This window comes from Apodemus sylvaticus, chromosome 5 (assembly GCF_947179515.1).
Source record: "Apodemus sylvaticus chromosome 5, mApoSyl1.1, whole genome shotgun sequence".
NCBI lineage: Eukaryota > Metazoa > Chordata > Mammalia > Rodentia > Muridae > Apodemus > Apodemus sylvaticus.
Window position 1 is genome coordinate 43,983,388 of NC_067476.1, and position 25,522 is coordinate 44,008,909.

Below are 25,522 nucleotides of genomic sequence, written 5' to 3' on the forward strand. Positions count from 1 at the left end.
CAACTCAAGCAAATCAATAGCTTTCCTATACTCAAAGGATAAACAGGCTGAAAAAGAAATTAGGGAAATGACACCCTTCACAATAGCCACAAACAATATAATATATCTTGGGGAGACTCTTAACCAAACAAGTGAAAGATCTGTATGACAAGAACTTCAGGTCTCTGAAGAAGGAAATCGAAGAAGACCTCAGAAAATGGAAAATTCTGCCATGCTCATGGATTGGCAGGATTAATATAGTATTAATATATTTACTATAATTAATATAGTAAATGGCCATCTTGCCAAAAGCAATATACAGGTTCAGTGCAATCCCCATCAAAATCCCAACTCAGTTCTTCATAGAGTTGGAAAGAGTAATTCTCAAATTCATCTGGAATAGCAAAAAAACCCAGGATAGCTAAAACTATACTCAACAGTAAAAGATCTTCCATCTTCGGGGGGAATCAGTATCCTGGACTTCAAGAAGTACTATAGAGCAATAGTGTTAAAAACTGCATGGTAGTAATAAGGATACATGCTCTACTATGTTCATAGCAGCCCTATTTATAATTGCCAGATGCTGGAAAGAACCCAGGTATCCCTCAACAGAAGAGTGGATACAAAAAATGTGGTATATCTACACAATGGAGTACTATTCAGCCATTAGAAACAATGAATTCATGAAATTCTTAGGCAAATGGATGGAGCTAGAGAACATCATACTAAGTGAGGTAACCCAGACTCAAAAGGTGAATCATGGTATGCACTCACTAATAAGTGGTTATTAACCTAGAAAACTGGAATACCCAAAACATAATCCACACATCAAATGAGATACAAGAAGAAAGCAGGAGTGGTCCCTGGTTCTGGAAAGACTCAGTGAAACAGTATTTGGCAAAACCAGAACGGGGAACTGGGAAGGGGTGGGAGGGAGGACAGGGGAAGAGAAGGGGGCTTACGGGACTTTCGGGGAGTGGGGGGGGTGCTAGAAAAGGGGAAATCATTTGAAATGTAAATAAATTATATCGAATAAAAAAAAAAAGAAAAAAAAAAAGAAAAAAACTGCATGGTACTGGTATAGTGACAGGCAGGTAGATAAATGAAATAGGATTGAAGACCCAGAAATGAACCCACATACCTATGGTCACTTGATCTTTGACAAAGGAGCTGAATCTATCCAGTGGAAAAAAGATAGCCTTTTCAACAAATGGTGTTGGTTCAACTGGAGGTCAGCATGCAGAAGAATGCGAATTGATCCCTTTATATCTCCTTGTACTAAGCTCAACTCCAAGTGGATCAAGTATCTCCACATAAAACCAGACACATTGAAACTAATAGAAAAGAAACTGGCCCTTGAGGACATGGGCACAGGGGAAAAGTTCCTAAACAGAACACCAATAGCTTATGCTCTAAGATCAAGAATTGACAAATGGGACCTCATAATATTACAAAGTTTCTGTAAGGCAAAGGACACTGTCAATCAGACAAAATGGCAACCAACAAATTGGGAAAAGATCTTCACCAACCCTATATCCAACAGAGGGTTAATATCCAATATAGACAAAGAACTCAAGAAGGTAGACTCCAGAGAGCCAAATAAGCCCATTAAAAAAATGGGGTACAGAGCTAAACAAAGAATTTTCACCTGAAGAATTTCAAATGGCTCAGAAGCATCTTAAGAAATGTTCAACATCATTAGTCTTTAGGGAAATGCAAATCAAAACAACCCTGAGATTTCACCTCACACCAGTCTGAATGGTTAAGATTAAAAACTCAGGAGACAGCAGGTGTTGGCTAGGATGTGGAGAAAGAGGAACACTCCTCCACTGCTGGTGGGATTGCAAGCTGGTACAACCACTCTGGAAATCAGTCTGGAGGTTCCTCAGAAAACTGGGCATGACACTTCTGGAAGACCCTTCTATACCACTCCTGGGCATATACCCAGAAGATTCCCTGGTATGCAATAAAGACACATGCTCCATTATGTTCATAGCAGCCTTATTTATAATAGCCAGAAGCTGGAAAGAACCCAAATGTCCCTCAGTGGAGAAATGGATACAGAAAATGTGATATATTTACACCATGGAATACTACTTAGCAATTAATAACAATGAATTCATGAAATCCTTAGGCAAATGGTTGGAACTGAAAAATATCATCCTAAGTGAAGTAACCCATTCACAAAAGAACACACATGAAATGCAGTCACTTATAAGTAGATATTAGTCCAGAAGCTCTGAATGCCTAAGACACAATTCACATATCAAATCATTCCCAAAGAGAAGGAAGGAAGAGGGCCCTGGTCCTGGAAAGGCTTGATGCAGCAATGTAGGGGATTACCAGGACAGGGAAATGGGAGGGTGTTGATTGGGGAAGAGGGCTTCTGGGGCTTATGTGGAGCGGGGAACTGGGAAAGGGGAAATCATTTGGAATGTAAACAAAGAATATAGAAAATAAAAAACAAAAGGATTCTGAAGGCAAGAAAGAGACAAGTACTGTTTTCATGGAACTCACATCAGAGAAAAACAGATGCAATCTTTCATTACAATGTAATTGTAAATAGATAATAATAAAGAGACACCCAGCTTAGTAACAAGATAATACAATTGAGCCGAAAGATAATGGTGGTTTGGGAAGAGCTTACAAGGGATTCCTATTTAATCCATGTGAGTACAGATAACTGGAAAAGCAAAGCAAAGAAAAGAGAGAGTGGCTTGCTTCTTTTAATTTCCATAATTTATGCATATATGTTTATGCATTTTCAAGATGGTTGACACTTAGATTGTTTGTAGCTGATTGAGATCATTGAATGAAGCTTTATGAATAAACACATATAAGTATTTGCACAGAGATGTATTGTTATTATTCTTGAGTAGATATCTAGCATTAAATTTCTGTTGTTTGGTAAATTTATTCACTTAAAAAAACATTAATATACTTGGCATTCCCCTTAAGCAATGCAAAAAAGTTACAGTTCTCTGCACAATTGTCACTCTTTGCTATTTGCTATTGGCAAAACAATCTGACTGTTGGTGCTAGGAATGAATGTAGGCCCTTATCCATGCTAAACGTGATTTTCCAGGGAGCCAGATATGCCAGCCCCAGGATGTTTTTTTTTTTTTATTATTGACTTTCTAACGTATTTGCAATAGTTTTGTTTATATTTCCCTAATGACATGATGATATTATTATATTTTTCATGTACTTATGGCTCAAACTTAGAGCTTCTTTGAGTAGAAACTTTGATTTAAATCTTTTGCCCCTTAAAAGTAGTTATTAACCCTTCATTTTGAAGCATTGTCCCAAAATAAAGGGCTTTAATAAACATATTTATCTCTGTGAATTAAGGTTTCAGTGATATTTTAGCTTGTTAACTGGGACCAGATTTTCTCATGAGATGGCAATGACGATGGCTTGACTTGGATGGAAATACCCACTTCTATGATGCTTAACTCAGAAGGCTAGTTATAGCTGCTTAACTCCATAATATATGATAGTCAACATCTAGAAGAAAGTTTAATACAAGGAAAAAGAGCAAATGTGTCATATCAGATCTCTGGTTGAATGAGCTTAATATTTATTTACATATTCTAACTTCATACATTTTTTAAAACATGTGATTTACTATTCCATTTTATGAATGTACCAGGTTATCCATTCATTTCTTGAAGGGTATTTAGGTTAGTTCCCTTAGTTTGCTATAGTAAATAGAGCAGCAATAAAGATGGATGTACAAATATCTCTATGGTAAGGAATGTAACTTTCTGAATATAGGTCCAGGACTAGAATTTCCAGGTCTTCTGGTCATCCAGTCCCAGAAGGAAAAACAAACAACAACTGTTTGCTCTCTCTTTCCTATAGATCCTAGTGTTCAGTATAAGCATACACAAGTGTAGTCCAATATACATACAGGAATACTATAACATTTAGAAAGAAGAACAAGAAAGAGTAATATTAGTCTCTGGGGAAGAATGGAATACGGATAAACAACACCAGAGACATTAATGAGTACATAACATTAATTTTCATAGTTTTAACTTTTATATTTGTTTCTCTTTTGGTAGATAAGTGAATAAAATGTAATTGTTTCAGAACATGTAGAGTCTGAATCAAAGATCTATGGCTTCAGAATGGCTATTCTAACTGATGGAGATGCCATGTTCAGGTCTGAGCAAGTGTGTGAGTGGCTGTGTTAATGTAGTCCCATGATGCTTTTATTTGTGAATTCATTGCAGTGCAGTGGCTTAATAAAAAGTGGCATACCTTCAACTCTGCCACAGCGTACCCATGGCACGTCCACCTACTTTGTCATGTAGGTAAAAATTATGCAAGAAAACAACAGACAAGGGATCATGACAGGCCATATGGAGGCTGTCACCCTAGTCATAATCTAATTGGGTTCCCTCTTGTTGAGTTGTTAGAATTATATTTTAGTATTGGTTCTTTATCAGGCTATAATTTAGAAATAATTTCCCTGGTCTGTAATCATCTTTCTATCTCCTTAATGATGACTTAGTGAAGTTTTAAAGATTAAAGTTTAATTCGTATCTTCTTTTCTTATATTTGAAATATTAACCAGGAAATGTCTTCTTTAACTCATTTTTCCTATTATTTTTTCTAGAAACTTTACAGCTTTTTGCTTTTAAATTTAGGGTTATGATCAATCCAAATTAATTTTAGGATATATAAGCATGACATAACTTTCAAATTGCATTCACATTGCATATACTTAAGTTTTCAATTAAATTGCCTTTTTTAGACATTTAAAAATCATTTATCATTGATTATAAGGACTTATTTCTAGATCTTCAATTTTGTTCAATTATGACATAGTCCTTATGTCAATGCATTGCCTTGTTTATTGTAGCTTTGTGAAAATATTTACTCTTGGGTAATGTAAGGCTGTCAAGTTTTTCTTTCAACTTTTCTTTCTCAAAGTTGCCTCAACTATTCTGGTTTCTTTGAATTTTTTTTTTTTTGCCTGTGGTTTTTTTTATATATATATTTATTTTTTATATTCTTTGTTTACATTCCAAATGATTTCCCCTTTCCCGGGTCCCCCTCCCCATATGTCCCATAAACCTTCTTCTCTCCATCCATTCTCCAATCACCTCCCTCCTTTTTTTCTCTGTCCTTATATTCCCCTCCAATGCTAGATCAATCCTTTCCAGGATCAGGACCTTCTCCATACTTCTTCATGGGAGTCATTTGTTATGCGATTTGTGCCTTGGGTTTTCAGGGCTTCTGGGCTAATTAATATCCACTTATCAAAGATTGCATTCCATGTGTATTCTTTTGTGACTGAGTTACCTCACTTAGGATGATATTTTCCAGATCAAACCATTTGCCTAAAAATTTTGTGAATTCATTGTTTCTAATTGCTGAGTAGTATTCCATTGGTAAATATACCACATTGTCTGTATCCATTCCTCCTTTGAGGGGCATCTGGGTTCTTTCCAGCTTCTGGCTATTATAAATAAGGCTGCTATGAATATAACGGAGCATGTGTCTTTATTGCATGCCAGGGAATCCTTTGGGTATATGCTCAGGAGAGGTATAGCGGGGTCCTCTGGAAGTGTCATGTCCAGTTTTCTGAGGAAACGCCAGACTAATTTCCAAAGTGGTTGTACCATCTTACAGCCCCACCAGCAGTGGAGGAGTGTTCCTCTTTCTCCACATCCTCGCCAACACCTGCTGTCTCCTGAGTTTTTGACCTTAGCCATTCTGACTGGTGTAAAGTGAAATCTCAGGGTTGTTTTGATTTGCATTTCCCTAATGACTAATGATGTTCAAGCAATACTACAGAGCAATAGTATTAAAAACTGCATGGTATTGGCACAGTGACAGACAAGTGGACCAATGGAATAGAATTGAAGATCCAGAAATGAACCCACACACCTACAGTCACTTGATCTTCGACAAAGGAGCCAAAAACATCCAGTGGAAAAAGATAGCTTTTCAACAAATGGTACTGGTTCAATTGGAGGTCAGCATGCAGAAGAATGCGAATTGATCCATTTTTATCTCCATGTACTAAACTTCACTCCAAGTGGATCAAGGACCTCCATGTAAAACCAGACACACTGAAACTAATAGAAAAGAAACTGGGGAAGACCCTAGAGGATATGGGTATGAGGGAAAAGTTCCTGAACAAATCACCAATAGCTTATGCTCTAAGATCAAGAATTGACAAATGGGACCTCATAAAATTACAAAGTTTTTGTAAGGCAAAGGACACTGTTTAAAAGGACAAAATGGCAACCATCAATTTGGGAAAGGATATTCACATCTGATAGAGGGCTAATATCCAATATATAAAAGGAACTCAAGAAGTTAGATCCCAGGGAACCAAATAACCCTATTAAAAAATGGGGCACACATCTAAACAAAGAATTTTCACCTGAGGAAATTCAGATGGCCGAGAGGCACCTTAAGAGGTTTCTTTGAATTTTTGTAATCCTTTTGATGTTCATAAGATTTATGATTATAGTCGCTATTTTTTAATTTACTTCTATTTCTTCTCTTTGGTTGTCTTTTGTTGGTCATCCTATACCATGAATACTTTATTAGTTTCGCTGTCATTTTCCATAAAACAAGTTGGATCTCCCTGATACTACCTTTTTTTTTATCTTTAATAAACTTTTTTTTACTGTAGTTGAAATAATTTTCTTTCTAATAGTGGTTGTATGCACAGCTTCCCTTTTTTTGTAGCTAGCATGTAGAATTCTACATTGATTCTACATGAGTATTTATTTTAGTGTTTTAAGTAATTTTCAACATTTAAGCAGACACCATAGTGGACACAAAATTCAAATATCAATAGGATGTTACTTTAAAAACAATTATTTTTTCTAAGTGTATATGATCTACTAAAATTAAGCAAATATGAAATAAACAATTTCAAAAATCTAGTAATATTAGTGTAAGTAAAAATAATTATATTAAGATCATTGCCCCAACTTAAATCTATGCTTCTCAAGTCATTCCATAAAATAGAATAGACATTCCAAAATTCTTTCTACAAGATTATTATTCCAATACAAACAAAGAAACAGATGAAGACACCACTGAAAAAGAAAATTATAAAATAATTACTGTAATGAATATAGATAACAAAAGTTTATAAGAAGAACATGGTAAATCAACTACATGAACATATACATCAAAAAGATCATCCTTCACGATCAAATTGACTTCATTTCAGATATTCAAGAAAGCTTCAACATTTGTAAATCAATAAAAGTAATCCCTTTCCTGTATGAACTCAGTTCAGAAAACAGGTCATCATCTCACTTGATAAAGAAAACTCTTTTGGCAAATCCAACTTTCTTTTATTCTGAAAGTTTCTAAAAACTAGAAATAGAAAGAATATAGCACAGTGTAATAAAAACTAAATATGACAAAATTATAGTCAGTATTCTGAATGAAGAAAAATCAAATCATTTCCATTTAAACTCAGAAAAAGACAGTTGTAACCATGTTCACCATTTTTATTAAACCTGGTTCTTGTAGTCTTGGTTAGACCAAGAATACAAAAGAAGGAAATAGAAGAAGTCCATAAAGTAAAGGGAAAAGTCATATCATTATTTGCAGATGATATTATTCTCTAAAGAGAGAGACTCAAGGACTCCACCAGAAACTCAAAGATTTTATAAACTTTGTACAATGTTTAAGGTTATAAAACAAGAAAAATTAATATTCCTTTTTATACCATTAAAAAATAACCTCAGGAGGGAAACAAAAACAAAACAAAACAAATAACTTCACTCCGTTGCCATAAAATATACCTTAGAATAAAGTTAACCAAAGCCATGATGACTCATATACTAAAAACTTTAAAACACTGAAAAATGAAACCAAGGAATAAAATCTGAGCTGCAAAGACCGCCTTCCACCATGGAAGGATTAAAAGGGAAGTAAGTACTCCTAAAAGCCATACACAGATTTGATAAAGCTCTGGTCAAATTTCCAACATCACTCTTCATAGAAACAGAGAAAACATCTTAATACTGATATGTAAGCACAGAAGGCTTCAGATAGTTGAAGAGATGAGGAGAAAAAGAGTCTTACCTGTTGTCACCATACCTGTTGTCAAATTAATAACAAATGCATCACAGTAAAGAATAAAACCAAGTGTAATCAATGGGTCAGAATAGAGGATTCAGAAGTAAAGTCACACAGATCCAAATTTTCACACATATGCCAAAAATAAACACTGTGGGCGGGGGGGGGGGGAAGCCTCCTCAGGCAAATGACACAAGGAAAACTGTATATCCACAGAGCACAGAGAATAACTTGGATTTCCAGCTCTTATGTTATACCAAAAACAACAGCAAGTGAAAAAGGGACATTAACTTAAGTACATAGCATCTGATGTTATTAAAGGAATAAAGTTAGATAAATACTTCAAGAAATAGATATACACCACAGTTTCCAGTTGTGTAAGAAATAATGTCAACACTTGACATATTGGAAAATATGAAATTAAAAGCATTCTGTACCTAGACAATGGAATAAAACCTTTAAGAGCAGAACAAATATACAAACAATACTAAACATTTTAATAATAAATGGGCCACTGAAATGAGCATACAATTGTGAAATGATGAAATGGTAATGACCAATAACCACGGAAAATGAGCAACTTCACCGATGAGATTCCATCTCTCACTAGTCAGAATGGTAGTCATTATGAAAACAAACCTCAACCATCACTAGCAAGGACAGAAGAAATCCATTCTATGCAACTGGTAGGATATGATATTGAAGTGGAAATGTTTGGTTTCTTTAGAGATTCAGGCAGGTCATAATGACGCTTTGCTGAAGCAGAAAAGGGTGAGAGGAAGTTTTGACAAAGCAGACATGTGAGAGAACAATGGATGTTTGGAAAGAATACACATATAACCCCATAGACAGTGGGAAGAGGCTCCTGCTTTGGCTTGCTTTGCAGGCTTCACTAGACTCTGCTAATGACCTGGAACTGGTTGCCCTTGCACCTCATTGCTGATCTTCGCTTGTATTGATTTCCTGGAGAGCAACTCACCTCAGAACATCAGTGATATTCTAGAGGCTTTTTGCCACTTCCCCAGCCTCGCAGTTCATTCTGGATAGAGCTACCGCTGCAGATTCATGTGTGGAATCTGCCAACTGGACTGGACTGCAGCTTCTGATTTGTGTTCAGTTTGCTAGTAGACTGAACTGCTGATATCTTCATATGAAGACTGGAATCATCCCAAAAAATATTTCTAAACAGTGCCACTTACCCCGTGCTCTAATAACCTTTCTTTTCCACTACCACTTGTAGAAGGTGGATGAGAAAGGAGATTAAAGCACCTAAGAATAGTGCAATCCCATAGGAAGAACAACAATATCAGTCAATTAGAGCTCCCAGGGTCTAAACCTCCAGCCGTATATGTAGCAGAGGATGGTTTTGTCAGGCATCAATGGAAGAAGAGACCCTTGGTCCTGTGAAGGCTCAATGCCCCAGTGTAGGAGAATGTGAGGGCAGTGAGATGGGAGTGGGTGGGTAGGGGTATGTTTTCATAGAAGCAGGAGGAGGGGGAAATGGGATAGGGGGTTTCTGGGGGGTAGAATCAGGAAAGATGATAACATTTAATATGTAACTAAATAAAACATCCAATAAAAAAGGGAAAAAAAGAATATTTACTAAAGTATGTTGTGAAAACTTTAAGCCATGGTCTGATCAAACTACCATGGAAATCAATATGCAGATACCTCAAAAAACTACAAATGGACTTCCCAGATGGTTTAGTTGATACTGTTATCCCATCTCTCAGTTTGCTTGGCTTCTGTAATAATAATTTTAAAAGCTAAATCGTTAATACTATAAATTCATTAATATTTGCATCTATAATTGGAAATATAGTTTGGGAATACTTCCGTGTTATGCAAACATTATATTTTCAGCAAATTCTTTAAAAATTTATGATAACATAGTCATAAGTAATTTCTTGATTACTGTTACCCTTCCCCCATTACTCTGAGCTCTGGGGATCAGAGTCTGACTCAGCAGTGTAGAAGATTCCAGGAACATAGCAAGTTCTCAATAATCTGATAAATGAATAAATGGAGATGTTGTGTCGTGGGAAACAAATTAGAAGCATTTAAACTAATACATTTTTCTCTAAGCAGTGTTTTAGCTGCATACTGTATGTTTTCATACTGAATACCTCCATTGAATCAAATCAAGAATATTTTTAATTTTTAATCTCTTGTATAGCTCAGGGTTTCTTCAGAAATATGATGTTAGCTTTCCAAATATATGGAATTTTTCGGAAGGACCTATGTTGTAGGGTTTTTTAAACTCCATTTTAGTTAAAAAGCATATTTTAGAATCTATTTGGAGTATTTAACACCAAGCGAAAATTCCATTTCCATTTGATGCTTTTTTTGCCCCAAATAATATTATGTATTACCTCAGGTCTCTGGGCCTTCTAGTCTCTAGTTCTTGGTTACCCAAAGCCATTGATTTCTTCTTGAGGAGTGGGTCTTAAATTAACTCTGACACTGATTGCTACTCCCACAAGTCATGTGACACCATTGCCCTAGCATATTTTGCAGGCAGGACAGATTGTAGGTGAAAGGTTTTGAGGCTGGGTTTGTATCCACCTTTCTTTTTTCTAGGTTGCAGAGTACCTACCTGCACTAAACAGACTGCAATGTAGTGGAGAAGGTTTCATGTAGGCATCAGCACAATTTCTCGGTGTTCAGTGAGGTTTATGGGTGTGTCCTTGGCAACTGGACACCACTGTCAGTTTTTGAAAAGCAACCCTTTGTCTTAGCAACAGCCTGTGCTGTTTGGGAATTTCCATGAGAATACTTTTGCCAACAACTTAATTAAATGTAACCTAGTCTGGCCACTGGAAGACTCACCTGGCAAGAAGAGGTGTCCAGTTGTAACTTCATTTCCCCCATTACTAGGAATCCTTAGTTGATTACTTTCATGCTTTCATGGAAGTTTCTACTGCACTAGGTTGCCACACCACCCTTTAAGTGACCCCAATTCCATTCTCTCCTAGCACTGTTTCCTTTGACCCTGTCATGATCCCCTGCTCCCTTTCCCACCCACCCCAAGTCCACCCATAAAATCTGTGAAATGACTTCTATTGACATTCTGCTATATTCATAGATCAATGCCTTATCCAGACATGAGAGATGATTCATTTGCTATCAAATGGGAACAGATGCACAGTCTTACACCCAGACTTTAAATTAAAGATCCCCATCAAACTCCTTCCCCCAGAGCTTAGGGAATCTCAAGAAAGAGGCCGAAACATTTTAAGAGTCAGAAGTATGGAGGATGAAAGTGTGATTCTGATGCTAAGGTGTTGTTCCCTATTTGGTTCTTTATCCTTAAAGAAGCCATGGACCAACTGCTGGGTAGAAGGAAGAAGCAGAACTTCCAGGTCAAGGTCCCCTACAGGTAAACAGACAGATGAAGGGGAGGAAAGAGGAGAGCTCTCCATACTTAAGTGGGAGAAACAGAAACTAGCCTTGTGAGATCTCAGGCAGAGAGGCATTGAGCTACTTCTACAGGTTGGAAATGTTGAGCTGGCAATGAAGGTGACAGAGCAACTGAAGGTAAGAACAGATTTAGCGTAATGAGCTGGGAGTTCTGGAAAGGGCACAAAGTAGATTGGGAGTGTCTAACAATCATGTCAATAAGGCAAGTTGAAATTTATCAACTGTTTTTCATCCCCAATCCAATATTCTCGGACTGAGGGCTGGTAGTACAATCTGTTCCCAGAGCTTATACAGAGCAGCTAAAGCTACACACAGCAGAGGACACCAGGAGAAAACAGTCCCCTGAATCAAGTAGGCAAGGCACATAGGATCTCACAGAGACTGAAGCAGCACACAGAACCTACATGGGTCTAGCCCAGGTCCGCTGGGTGTATAATATACCTGTCTTCTTAGTATTACTATGAGCCTCCTGACTGTGACAAGTGAGTCTCTGACTCTTTTGCCCACTCTTGGAAATGTTTTCATCATATTGGGCTGCTGTGTCTAACTTTGATATGATAGGTTTTTGCTTAGTAGTAGCATATTTTATTTTGTCATACTCAGTTGTTATTTCTTCAAAGCTTGTTCCTTGCTATTAAGAGATAGAAAGGGAATGGAAGCAGGAAGAAGAGAGGAAGAATAAAGCAAAGCTATAATCAGGATATATTTATGAAAATTGAACTTATTTTCAATAAAAGATAAATAATTAAAAATGATGTTCCTTTGAATTATCTGTGCTTAATTTTCAGACTATGTTTAATATATGGTTCTTCATTGTTAGATATCTTCACAAAAGTAAACATTATATATTCCTGATGTTGAACTTTAACTTATAAAAGTCATTTTTGAAATTTTATTCAGTGTGTGTATGTGTGTGTGTGTGTGTGTGTGTGTATGTGTGTGTGTGTGTGTGTGTGTTGAAAAGTAACTTTCATTGCCTGATGTAACTGTCATCTCAGAGGCTTACTGTCAAATAAGCTCACTCTTTTTAGTTCTTTAGGAACCCTGACGGGCCAGCTCAACTCAGCTATTCTGACTCAAAACTCCTTCTTCTCCAAGTAGATTGATTGAAACTTGGCTTCTGATTGAATTGTTCCACTTGGCTCCAAGCTAACTCTGGCGATCTGTTCTGATCTGCTGGCTCCTTCTCATTCTCTGGCTCATTCTGTCTTAACCTGTGTCTAGCTTGTTCTCTCTGAAACCTGTCTCTGTAAAACTGTCCAGTAAACCCTCCTCTTCTAAACGAACTGAACAGAACTGCTTCCTGCACTGACTGATCTGAACTGAACTCAACTGACTGAACAGAACTGACTCCAATCATTGAACTGCCATCCAATTAGACATCACTTTCAAATAGCACTACTTCTTTCTATAAAGTAACCTTATTTCCATTGTTTGTATGGAATAAATAATAAAGGTATGTATTAAGGGCATGTCTATATTTGAGCCAGACCATACCAGTCCAGACCAGGGCTTGTCTTCATTCTGACTGGATCATATAGACTTAGATAGTCTCTGGGTGTGATTTCTTGCCAGTGTGGCCATACTTCTAGATAAAAATTTCTCTGAAGTGTGTGTATGTGTGTGTGTGTGTGTGTGTGTGTGTGTGTGTGTATGCGTGCGTGTGTGTGTATGTGTGTGTGTTATATGTGTGTACACATACAAGTGTGAATGTCTTTCTGGCATATGTTTTGGTTTTCCAATTTCTTGAGGCAGACCTTCTTTTGTTTTAGTCAATGCACTGTCTACTCCAGTCAAGCTGGCCCACAAATTTCCTGGCAAGTTTCCTGTCACTGACTCCTACTGTACCTATGGAGTATTGGGATTTTATATATGTATCACCACCATATTTAACATTTTACATTAATTTCAAGGGTTTAACTTAAATTGTCAAGCTTGCATAATGAGCACATTACCTACTGAGCAAGCTCCCCAGCCTCTATGATTCACATAATACTTATTTTTCAAATTCTATATTGTCTGATATTAATATAGCAATCCCATTTTTGTTATGACTATTTTTAGTCAAACTACTTCTCCTCTATATTTGTCTTTCAACATTTCTCTACCTTTGAATCTAAGGTGAATCTTTCAGGATTGTGCTACAACTCAATTAGATGGTATGTTTAAGGCTCTAAGTTTAACACTCATCAACACAAAACAATAAATATGTAGAGAACTGATATATAAAGTGTCTTATAGGGTGATGGATAGATATAATTGTGAACTTGACACAAAGTACAAGTATCTTGGAGAAAGAATCTCAGGGAGGGACTCTACACACTTAGCCCATGAGGATGTCTGTAAAGATTATTTTGACTGCTTTTGTTGATGTGGGAAGAGTCACCTGAATGTGGTTGTCACCTTCTAGCAGCAACCCAAACAAAAGGATAGGCACAGCCAACCCCTTTGCTGATATTAGAATCAGCTTCTTCCAGCTTCAAACACAGAATGAAGACTAAGGAAGGCTCTTCAGACATCCTGTAGGCATCTGGCACCAGCCTGATAATGGTGAAAAGCTCAGCAACTACTCGGTTCTCATGTTCCCCACTATGACACAGACATTGCCAGACAACCACATTATATAAGCAATCTTATAAATCCTCTTTTACAGTATATCTATTCTATTGGTCTGATTTCCCAGAAATCTCTGAGTAATACATATGAGGACTCATAATAGAGCACAAATAGCCAATTTTTGTACTTCTATTTCATCTGCCTTTCATCAGAGTATGTTTAATCAATTGTCATTGGCTGGAATTAGTGATATCATTTGAATTCTGTTTATGACTTGACCTTTTCTTACTTCTGTGTACCATATCTTTGTATTTTCTCTTACCTCAAGTCAAAAAATTTTGTGTCAAAAAATTATGGTGTTAAGCTTATACACTTCCATTTAAAATTTTAATCTATTTAAGTAATACAAAGTTTCATATATTTGTGGAACATATATAACTTTTAAATTGTTGAATCAAACATAAAACACAAAATGGTAGACATTTATGGTATAAAATATGATGTTTTTGGTATATGTAAAATCTAATGTTTGAATAAGGTTGAAAAATAATCCATATTTCAGATATTAATCATATCTCTGCATTGATAATGATTTAAAAAGTTTAAATATTTTCTTAGTTGTTGTTCCACTTATTACAACATATATCTTAGCTTATCAAAATCTCCGTGATTATAACTTAATGTGCTAATATGAATTAAGTCCCGTAAAAAAACAACAATTTGCACCAATACAAGCCCATTTCCTCCCACTTTGTCACATATGCTATGTCTAGGTATGCTACGAACCCCAAATGCACTATTGGACATATTGCACTGTATGATTATATAAATTTAAAAATGCTTAAGGAAGAGAGAAATTACATATTGGCACCATCTTTCATATCTTTCATTTATTTCCGTTTCCTTCACTTCTTTCGATGAATTAAGCTTTCTTTCAGCCTCCTTTCATTCAACTCAATGACCTTCTACATTTTTTTCTTACATTGGTCTGATAACAATAAATATTTTCTGTTTGTCATATACTGCCTTTTAACCTACAGATTTTTTTCTGAAGAAAAAAGTAGCCATTCACCATTTTTCTGGTTTCTGGCTAGTTTGAAAGAATTTCTCAGTGGGAATTACTTTCCTTCCTTGACTATAATATGTCCACTTTTGACTGTTTGGAATATGCAAACATTAGATGCACCATTATTTGACATCAGTTTTTGGAAGGATTTTAATGACTGCCTTTCAAACATTCTCCTTCTTTTATCCCACTGCAATCTCTGTGTGTCTCTCTTTATACATACACTTATCTGTGTGTCTCTCACTATACATGCATTTGTCTACATCAACTTCACTAGTTCTTTGAGATGCTCTTCAATTTCTTCAGTTATTTTCCCATATTTCCTTTAGAGTTGACTTTTGTCCATTGACCCAAGTACCTCGATTCTTCTCTCCTGTATGTCATCTCAGGTCATTGATTCCATTATTGTGTATTCCAGACCTACAGCTCTTGATTGTGTTTTTTAAATAGCCTTTTCTTTATTACTTTTAAAACAGAAATCCAGAGTTATCCAAAAGTCTAAACAAGCTTCAACACACTTAACTTTTGTATAAATATTCAAGTTTGCTTTAACATGTTTCTCTATAAATCAAATATCTAAAGAGAAATATTTTCAAAATAAAATATAAACGTGGTTGTCCCTACATCCCAACTCCAGCAAGTGCACATAATGAGTTCTAGTTCCTCTGCCTATTTCCTTAATTTTTGATTGTGGAAAAGTGTACTATTTTGCATCATATGTTTTACCAACTCTACGATTTTCCCATGCATATTTTTTCTCTGTATGATTTTTCCTTATTTTTGGCATTGCTTTGCTGTCTTTTTGAACACGGTCTGCTTCTCCTATGTGATTAACTTCTAGCCAAGCAACCAATGAGTTGCTGTCATCTAACTATGGAGATGTCCTTGATGCCAAAAGTCAAGAAAGGCCCCACCCTGTGAGTGGGCTGTAGAGAGAGGCGAGACGATTTTCAAACTGAGGAGCTCAGCCCTTGACATACATAGTCAAGTTACATGTGTGCCCTGTGTAGTGTTCTTTGTTGATCTATGACTGCTTCTCAGGACCCCAAAGTCACAATACCTTAATTCTAAAGCTTTTATATTTCCCCCTTTGGTACCAAAATCTTTCATGTTATGTTCAACTCCAGGTCACCCTGACCAAGACTGACCTCTTCATCACCCCTTATTAGCTAATATTTCTGATTCTTTGGATACTGGTTATCTCCCCAATGCCGGTCAATGCCTGGATTGGCCTATGCTATGAACAACTAAGTTCACAAATAAGGAGTAATAGAGAGAGAAAGTTTCAGAGGAGAATATATCTGATCTGTATGGCAATTTTGTACAAAGCCTAGTACTTTGTCCTCTTATCCCCCAATAATTGCTTGTTGCATTAAGATGAATTAAAATTACAATAATTTCTATTTCACAGCACCTTTTTTGTATGAATTATTATTTTTCAAATATTTAGAACATTTTCTAATTTTTATACTCATTTTTAGATAGTAGCCATTAATCAAATAAAATTAATTAGGAATAATATAAAAACTTTATGTTTTTATGCAATCAAATATTGTATCAGCAATTTTAAGTTGTAAAATTAAATTCTAAGTAAAGACTACTTTCTTTATTAAAGATGGGCATGTCTTTAGTAATGAGCCACCATGACTGCTGTGCTCTCTCACAGATAACCATAAACTAATGATTCTTTCTTAGTATAATATGCATATTAATTAGTTCCTACAGCACTTGAGAGACTTCTGGACTATTCCCACCAGCAAGGTCAGGAAATGCATCCACCTTAGTTAGCAGCAAATTTAAAAATCCTGAAGCAAGTTGGGGTCACAAAGAAGAGTGAACGCCCCAAGGGAAGGGCAAAACAAGAGCTCCGAACTTTTCACATCCCTGAAATGATACCATGTGACCTAATCAATGGACTTCATTTGTAAGCAGTCTAATCCCCAATACCCACAATTGGAATAGACAGTCCTGTTCAATTAATACGTGGTCAGGGTGCTTTCAGATTTAGTATTGAAAATGTAGGTGTTCCACATTAAGATTCAAGTATTTAAATGCAGTATCTCAGGAGGGTTTGGATTTAACAACTGGTGCTGAGCTATGTGTAATAATAATATAGACAAGTTTGCCCACTAGAATGTTAAACTATGCTTATGATGGATGCAAAGGTAAGAATGCCAAACACTCAGCTTTTATATTTTAGAGGTACAGATTTCTTGAACACAGAAAAAACAGTGATCAAATGAAAATGAAATTCTTTTTTATCTTTTTATCACACAAAAATTGACTTGAGATTGTCAAAGCTAGAGCCACTTTTAAACTGCCTTGATTGTCTCTCCATAATAGACTACACCCTCAAACTATTACAAAATGCCTTAAATGGCTTCTTAACAGATAATTGGTCACAGCACTAAGTAACTAAGAGAGAGGAGTAATTAATTTTTCTAAGTGTATTAATTGACAGACATTGCACTAATCTATTCATGCCATTATTTGATTTGGTAAAGCTCACAACTTGTGAACACGTGGCCATCTTCCACATACTGATAGCAAACATTTCAGGTTTATAAAGACTTGCTTTTCCAAGATTTTGTACAGCTTGTAGTTCTCAGAGACAAGATTTGAACTTGTTTTCTAAAGCCATCATAAAGTCATTTCTAACACAGGAAAACATATAAAATGTGGAACCTAAATAAATTACTAGCTGAAATCTTTCCCCGTAAATTATAGAAGCAAATAGCCAGAAGCTGAAAAACCCAGATGCCCCTCAAAGGAGGAATGGATACAGAAAATGTGGTATATTTACAGAATGGAATACTGTAGTGAGCCACCCTTTGTTCTTCTCTGTTACAAGATGGTGCTGGCCACATGCTGCTCCCTGGTAGTAAATCACTGGAACACATGCGCAGAGTGCTGCGTTGTTCCTTATCTCACTTACATGCTAATGAAGAACTCACTGAGTTCACCTATGAGAATACGGCTGGTTATCTCCCTGGGCAAATGAGGCTAGCTAGGGTACTTAAGGTGAGGCTGGGAGAGAGTCTGGGGCCGCCAATAGAAGAATTAAGTTCAAGTCAAGGTTTCCCGAATAAAACCATTATAAGGAAGAAACTCCTTGTGTCAAGTAATCTTTGCTGGCGAAGGTGGATGTGACATAATTGGTGGCCTGTACGGGGATCGAACCCGCGACCTTGGCGTGAATTCACAAAATTTTTAGGCAAATGGTTTGATCTGGAAAATATCATTCTAAGTGAGGTAACCCAATCACAAAAGAATACACATGGAATACAATCTCTGATAAGTGGATATTAATTATCCCAGAAGCCCTGAATACCCAAGGCACAAATTGCATAACAAATGACTCCCATGAAGAAGTATGGAGAGGGTCCTAATCCTGGAAAGGATTGATCTAGCATGGGAAGGGAATATAAGGACAGAGTAAAAGGAGGGAGGTGATTGGAGAAGGGATGGAGAGAAGAAGGTTTATTGGACATATGGGGAAGGGGGATCCGGGAAAGGGGAAATCATTTGGAATGTAAACAAAGAATATAGAAAATAAAAATATTAAAATTTTAAAAAAATTATAGAAGCACATCACAATAAGCTTCAATGCCTAAAATGTTTAAATGTCTAAGAGCTATTCCAGTCATTCAGTTTGAAAGGTTGAATACAGTTGTTTTCAAAGGTGATGGGAAGCCAAGAAAAGAAACAGTATGGTTAGACTAAAATACAAGTGAGTATGACAGGGACAGCAACAGCAGATTTGTCCATTTCTGAATCTATTCACTTCACAGATGCTCATGCTAATGCCCTTTGTTAAATTTTGCATTTTACAAAATTGACTATTAAGGAAAAGTAAACCTTTCTAAACGTTCCCCTGGCTTAAAAATATGGGCACCATATAACCCTAAAAATTAATACTTTTAGAGTACCAGGAGAAATAAGTTGTGCATTATAATTTTTCTTAATTTTTTGGAAATAGTCAGCCTAATTACATCTGACATTAAAACAGAGGCAAATATCACCTAAAAATCATATTTTGACCTTTAAATTTGCATTGTACTGTTTGAAGGTTCACTGTATCCATTTGCCTTTGTTGTCATGGTCATCTCTGACTTGAATGCCATCTTAGAAAATAACCCAGTGCACAGAGGTATTTACTGGGTCAAGACTATCTCTTACCATGTTTTACTATGTCAAATTCACATGCTCACAAAATATTGGTTATAATAATTAGCTGCACAAATACTTGATACTCCTAATCCAGTTGTATATTTTAAATGTGACTCTGAAAAATATTTATTTATGTGCCAAAGAAAAATTAAGTGTCTTTCCTTTAAAAGCCAGGCCAAATAGCAAAGCCTGGACTCCTGTTTGTGCTCGACTGTATAACATCTCTTGATTACTCTGACAGAGTTCCAGTCACAGGTTGTGAGTCAGAAAGAGGGTTTTCAATGTCCAGCAGCTAAATGTGTCAGCCATGACATTTCTGAAAGTTCTATTTTTATATACAGAGAGAAGGAAAAACCACTTCTTTGTATCTGTCCTTTGCAAAATTCTCAGTTAAACGCTGGCTTTAGATACATACAATGGTGAATGCATTCTTAGTTAACATGACAAGCAACTGACATTTTAAAAACTGGAATAATGCATGTAATGAAAAAATAATCGACGCAAGTTTGTCCCCTCTGTGTTCCCAGTCCTTTTCAGTCTTAAAGCCTGTTAAACTGCAGTTGAAATAATTCAAGCTTCAATTCACATCTCACCGTTCTCCTAATCCCCTTTCCCCACTATTATATGGCTTATCTGAAAATGTTGAAATGTAACTTGCTTGAGTTAAAATATTATGTGAATTAAGAGGCAGTATTGTTTGGAAGCTCCTTTTAATTGGTCTACTGGGAGATTTTCTGTATATATTAAAATGATCTTGTGTGTCTGAATTATAACGAACTTACCTTTATTTTGTGTTTAAATATGTATTCGGGACAAAACACTTTAATATTTCTTGGGCTGGGTTTTATTGCTAAAATTATTGGTTTGGCAATCCTGGCATGAATGGAAATTTCTGATTGGCTGTCATATCAATGTCAGCAAAGCCCAGGAAGTGCATGGCTCTGGCTGTTTTCCTTATTTTTATTTATAAATTCTGTTTCATAACAGCAATAAGATGCTCCAGGCCTTGCAGTTCTGGGGGATTATTGCACTTGTCAGGTAGTAAAAATCTCTGCCCCTCTGCCTTCTGTTTCCAAACACCACTAGAGGCATCTAATCACCGAGAGATGCTATTCCTGGAATCTCTTAATGCTTTATTATGACATATCTAACTTTTAAAATAAATCATTGATTTTTGAAGGCTGGAGTTACCATAAGACAGTCCAGCCAGTAGGTAAAGAAGGGGAAAAAATATCAAAGTGTAGCAGAAATGGTGCAGTCATGACCATCTAACTGTGAGTCCCAAAGAATTTAATATCTAAAATTAAATATATGTCACACTAACTAAATTGACAAGCTTCTCCATTGAGAGTCAAAATGCAGTCAAGTTCATATACTTGTTTTTACTTGACTTTCTAAAGTTTGCTTTCTTTTTTCATTTTGTATTGGAGATTTTCTTCATTTACATTTCAAGTGTTATCCCCTTTCCCGGTAAGTTTGTTTTCTACATTAAAATAAACATTAACTTGCTCATATAAGAAAACATGTATAATATAGTTTGAAGATGTCAACACATTCATTCATGTAGTGTTTGAGAAAATATATTGTCCTAAGGCTGAAATAAATGATAATTTCATTTATGAAAATAATCCTATGTGATGTAATTTGCATGAAAACCCTGACCAAAACCGCAGAACTATTGAAAAGAGGGCTCTTTATTTAGTATGTATAGCCTGTTTTGTTGTTCTTGTGGATGATGTACTTTGTCTTTTAAGGTAAATAAAATATAAATCTGGACCTGTTACATAGCAGTAGAGAAAGACTGAAGCATACAGATTCAATTTCTATTTCTAAATAATTACTTTGAAGTAAGTTTCTACTTCTTTATCTATAGTATTATACCAAGGCACAGTGTAAACTGAAGGAGTCCAAATTATCTTTTCAGGCAAAGTATTTCAAAGTTTTTCTTGGAAAACTGCCAGTTTTAGGTAGGGGGTGTTTATGGCCTAGGGAGTTGCTGTAGCAATAGAGAAAAGATTAATAATTTGCACATGTGAGATCCATGGAAGGCAGGATACAGCTGTAAGGAATTAACCCCTCTTGAGAGACATACGAACGTAGAGCAGCTGAGAGGGGACCTGTTGGGAAAGACGAAAACTATTCAGAGGACAGATGTCCTCACAGAGAAATGAAGAAAGTACCCTGGGGATCTGACAGCTTTTGTCTTCACTTATAAATGAGCAGATAACTTACGAAGTCTTCAGACAAAAGGAGCCAGTTGTGACCAATTAAAATGTATCAAGGAAATGTTAAGTAAGCACTCTGATGATGTGTTTAATGAAATTAGAACTACTGCACTCTGCTGATGGGATTGCATTCAGTTAGTGTGAAGGAAGAAAGACATCCTTGAGGAAATGCTCTATACCTCCATTGTCTGGAAAAGTCACCTTATTGACTGGTAGAAGCTCATGTTTTTCAGAGTCTACAGACTGCAATTAAGAAACAAAATAGTAAAGAGGCTAACACATTTTGTCAATAATAAACAAGAATTCTGAGTTTTATTTTAACTGAAATCAGAAAGGGCAGTTTTCTCCTTACAATGAGAGGAACTCAATATATTCTCAAAGGATTTAAAACAAACATGGGTTTTAAACATGGAAATGCTACTAAAAACATATTACTAATTCTCCTTGAAGTAAATCTTCTTTGTCATTCCATGTTTCACTGAGTATGAGGCTGAGATGGGAAACCACATAAGTAATTTGTATATTTTTCAGGTCACCAGACTCCACAATAGGTCATGGTCCTTAACACTTGAATTCAGGAATTCTGAGGGTTGCCAAGAGTCTGTGAGGGGCTGTGGGGGTCGCACTTATCTTCAAAACAATACTGAGATGTTACTGTTTTCATAAGTTTCATTCTCTCTGAGTGTATTTTCCAGAGCCTACCTGACACAGGATAACATCAGTTGGTGATGAGCAACATGTGTTCTGTCCTTCAGTAATTTAAGTCAATTTTTGAAGTCATCAGCAATTAGGATATAGAGCCTATAAATATCTCTATATATAAGGATTCAAGTTTTATCTACTATAATATATAATATAATAGTTAATATATCAATGTATGATATATGACACATATATAGTATATATATATGAAACATTCTAAAATATCTTAATTTGACCCAACTCAGGTTATCATGCTTACCTATGATTTTTATGTTTTTAATACTTTTAGCATGGTGCTAGGTGCTAAACATATTGATTGCAGTTACTACTATTATGATTAGAGAATACCTATTATGTTCTATATACATTGCAAGCTCTGTCATTAGCAGCAGAACCTATAAAACTAATAAATAATTCATATTCCCAAGCTTCCTCCCGATGACAAGTCTACTCTTGCCCTTCTTGAGGTTCAGCCATTTTTCTAAGTAATTCTCTCTCTCTCTCTCTCTCTCTCTCTCTCTCTCTATATATATATATATATATATATATATAAAACGTTGGTTTTAATAAACTCAACTTTGCTTCAAAAGCAAGCAAACAAATAAAAAAATCGTGGTATTAATGGCATCGAAAATGAGTTACAATAGAGCAATTATCAAGAATAGAAATACCAGCACATCTAGCATCCTCTTGAGATCCTACCAGAGTATCGTTCATTCCCCACAAGATAGTAAGGTAACTGTCACAACAGGGTTGTCGATATATACTCAGCGTGTCTGTGTATTCTCTACATTTTGCTTATTTGGCTTTTCAAGAAGGAAACAACAACTATGAATGTATGAAATAGACTAATGACCGGGAGTAAGAGAATATAAAGTTGTATGTAAGGGAATAAAGTTTAACATAAGGGAATATAGATTTGTTAAAGTTGTAGCACTGGATCCATACAAACCATGGGACCTGAAGAAGTGGTGAAATGACTGAATATGAAATATACTTTTAATAGTACAGGGGAACTGGAGAGTAGTGCAGCAGACACAATTAGTGTGTAGTTTAAGAAAAAAGAAAGGAAAATAAGAAGTGTCTAGAAAAATAATCATTTGTGGAAGTTTTCTGATTTTTAGGCTCTCTGGCTGTGATAAATGCTTAATTTTTTATGAAATAAAACTTCAGTTAGAAAGTTGAAGGTAACTGTATTTCTACTTGTTGGACCAAGGAAATGGAACACAGAAGTTTGCTGCTCCTCAAAGGTTCCCAGTTTAATTTTGTCAAGAATGATAACATTTTTGAGCTGTGGCAGATTCAATGACAATCTTATAATAATCCTATGAACTTCATGAAAAAGAGAAATTAATTAACTATAAAATAATGAAATGTGCAAGCTTTGAGCTATTGAATAAAGTGTCTGTGGTTACACACTATTCAACGGTGCTGTAAATATGACTCCAATTTCTGGTGGTTTCAGGTCTATAAGCATTTCTCTATGGCAGTGGGTCCCAACCTGTGTGTAGCAATGCCTTGGTGTGACATATCAGAGAATCTGCATATCAGATACTTCCATCACAATTCACATCAATAGTAAAATTACTGCTATGAAGTAGGAATGAAATAATTTCATGGTTGGAGGTGTCACCACAACATGAGGAACTGTATTAAACTGTCACAGCATTAAGAAGATTGAGAACCACTGCTCTCTGGCATTCTGGATGTGGTAGTTATTTTAAAACTTTGTTTCATCGCTATTTTCTGTTTTGCTTTTGAAATAGAAAGACATCAACTGCTCTACTCATCTTGAATTTCTTCAAGAATTTTCTTCGGTAACCCCAATTTGACGAATAAAGTTAAAATTCCCCAGGACAACTTCTGTTAGCATTGCCCTTCACCATTTGAGCTGACTAATTAAAGGGGATGGAATGATCATCCAGAAATGTATGGCTGGGATGACAATGACTTTTCCTTTCCTTTTTTTCCCCAAACCTAGCCTACCATTCTTTTAGTAGACATAGTTTAAAAAAAATAGTAACAATTTAACTTCTTATTTTATGTAAATTATTATTCTGCCTCTTTGAAATAACTAACAGCTTTTTTTATTAATTTATTTATTTTAGTTAAGAATGTCAGTTCCTCATTCAGACAACTAAATACTGATATAGAATCAAAAAACAAGACAGTGACTAATAAATGATAACAGTTTTCCAGGCCAGTTTGCAGTGTGTCTAAAGTAACAGTGACAGCCATTTCATCCCCATGCCGATGTTAATTCTGCTCCTTTTCCATTCCCGAAATTCTTCTTACCTCCACACCCAATATAAAAGTGTAGGTTTTTATCTTTAATACTGTAACATGTGCTTTGTGGAACAACCTACATTTCGTGTTTCCTAATGACCTAGAATCTGCACTTTCTTAGAGTTACAAGATCCAACTATCCCACCCCACCCCAAGTAAGAACTTATTAAGATTATTATTTATAGACTTCACTGAAATATAATCAGCAGCTGTATTCTGACAGCAGCTATATTACAAGGTACTGTAATATTATACTTACTAACTAGCATATTCCTAAAATTTCCCACCTGAAATTAATACCATGAAAACATCCAGTACTGGAAGCATTTGTTAAGTTGTATTAGTTAATAGCAACTCTACTCTACAGACAACAGAAAGTTCAGGGGAAATTATTGTAATGATTTAACACAATTCTATGTTTAGCTAACACAATTCTAGTTTGCAGTTCAACTCTTGCTTTTGTCTAAGTATCAACATTTTATCATACAAAAATAGAACACAAAACTTGGCATTTGTATAACATTTTAACTACTGAGTTCTACCATATTTATTTAATGTAGATAAACCTATTGAAGATTTACAATCTTATTTTATTAATCCTGCTAGGCAGAGTAGCAACACAATATTCCTGGAGTCACATACAAATAAATGAGGCAGAAGAAATCAAGTCACAGAATTTTATTTTCTACTTAGGCTCTTAGGCTTCTTAGTTGCTTCACTACCAGAAATGTTTCCTTCTCTGAGGCATTAATTACCAAATACCTACTATGTGATGCGAACATCTGTGCATGACATTTCAGGCATTCTTTAAAAAGCAATCTACCAAAGGTGAATTCTTGTCATTTGATGAAAGGTGAAGATCTTAAGAAATTTAACAGACCTGCACATGACTAAATTACAGCCCATCCTCCGACCCCTGCCAAGGTCTTTCACTACTTTGTCATAATATCACTTAAAACTAAAAAGGTAAACATTTCCTTAAACAAGTACGTAAGCTACAAAATCATTACATCCCAGGACAATCTACCATCTATAAGGAAAAAACAAACAA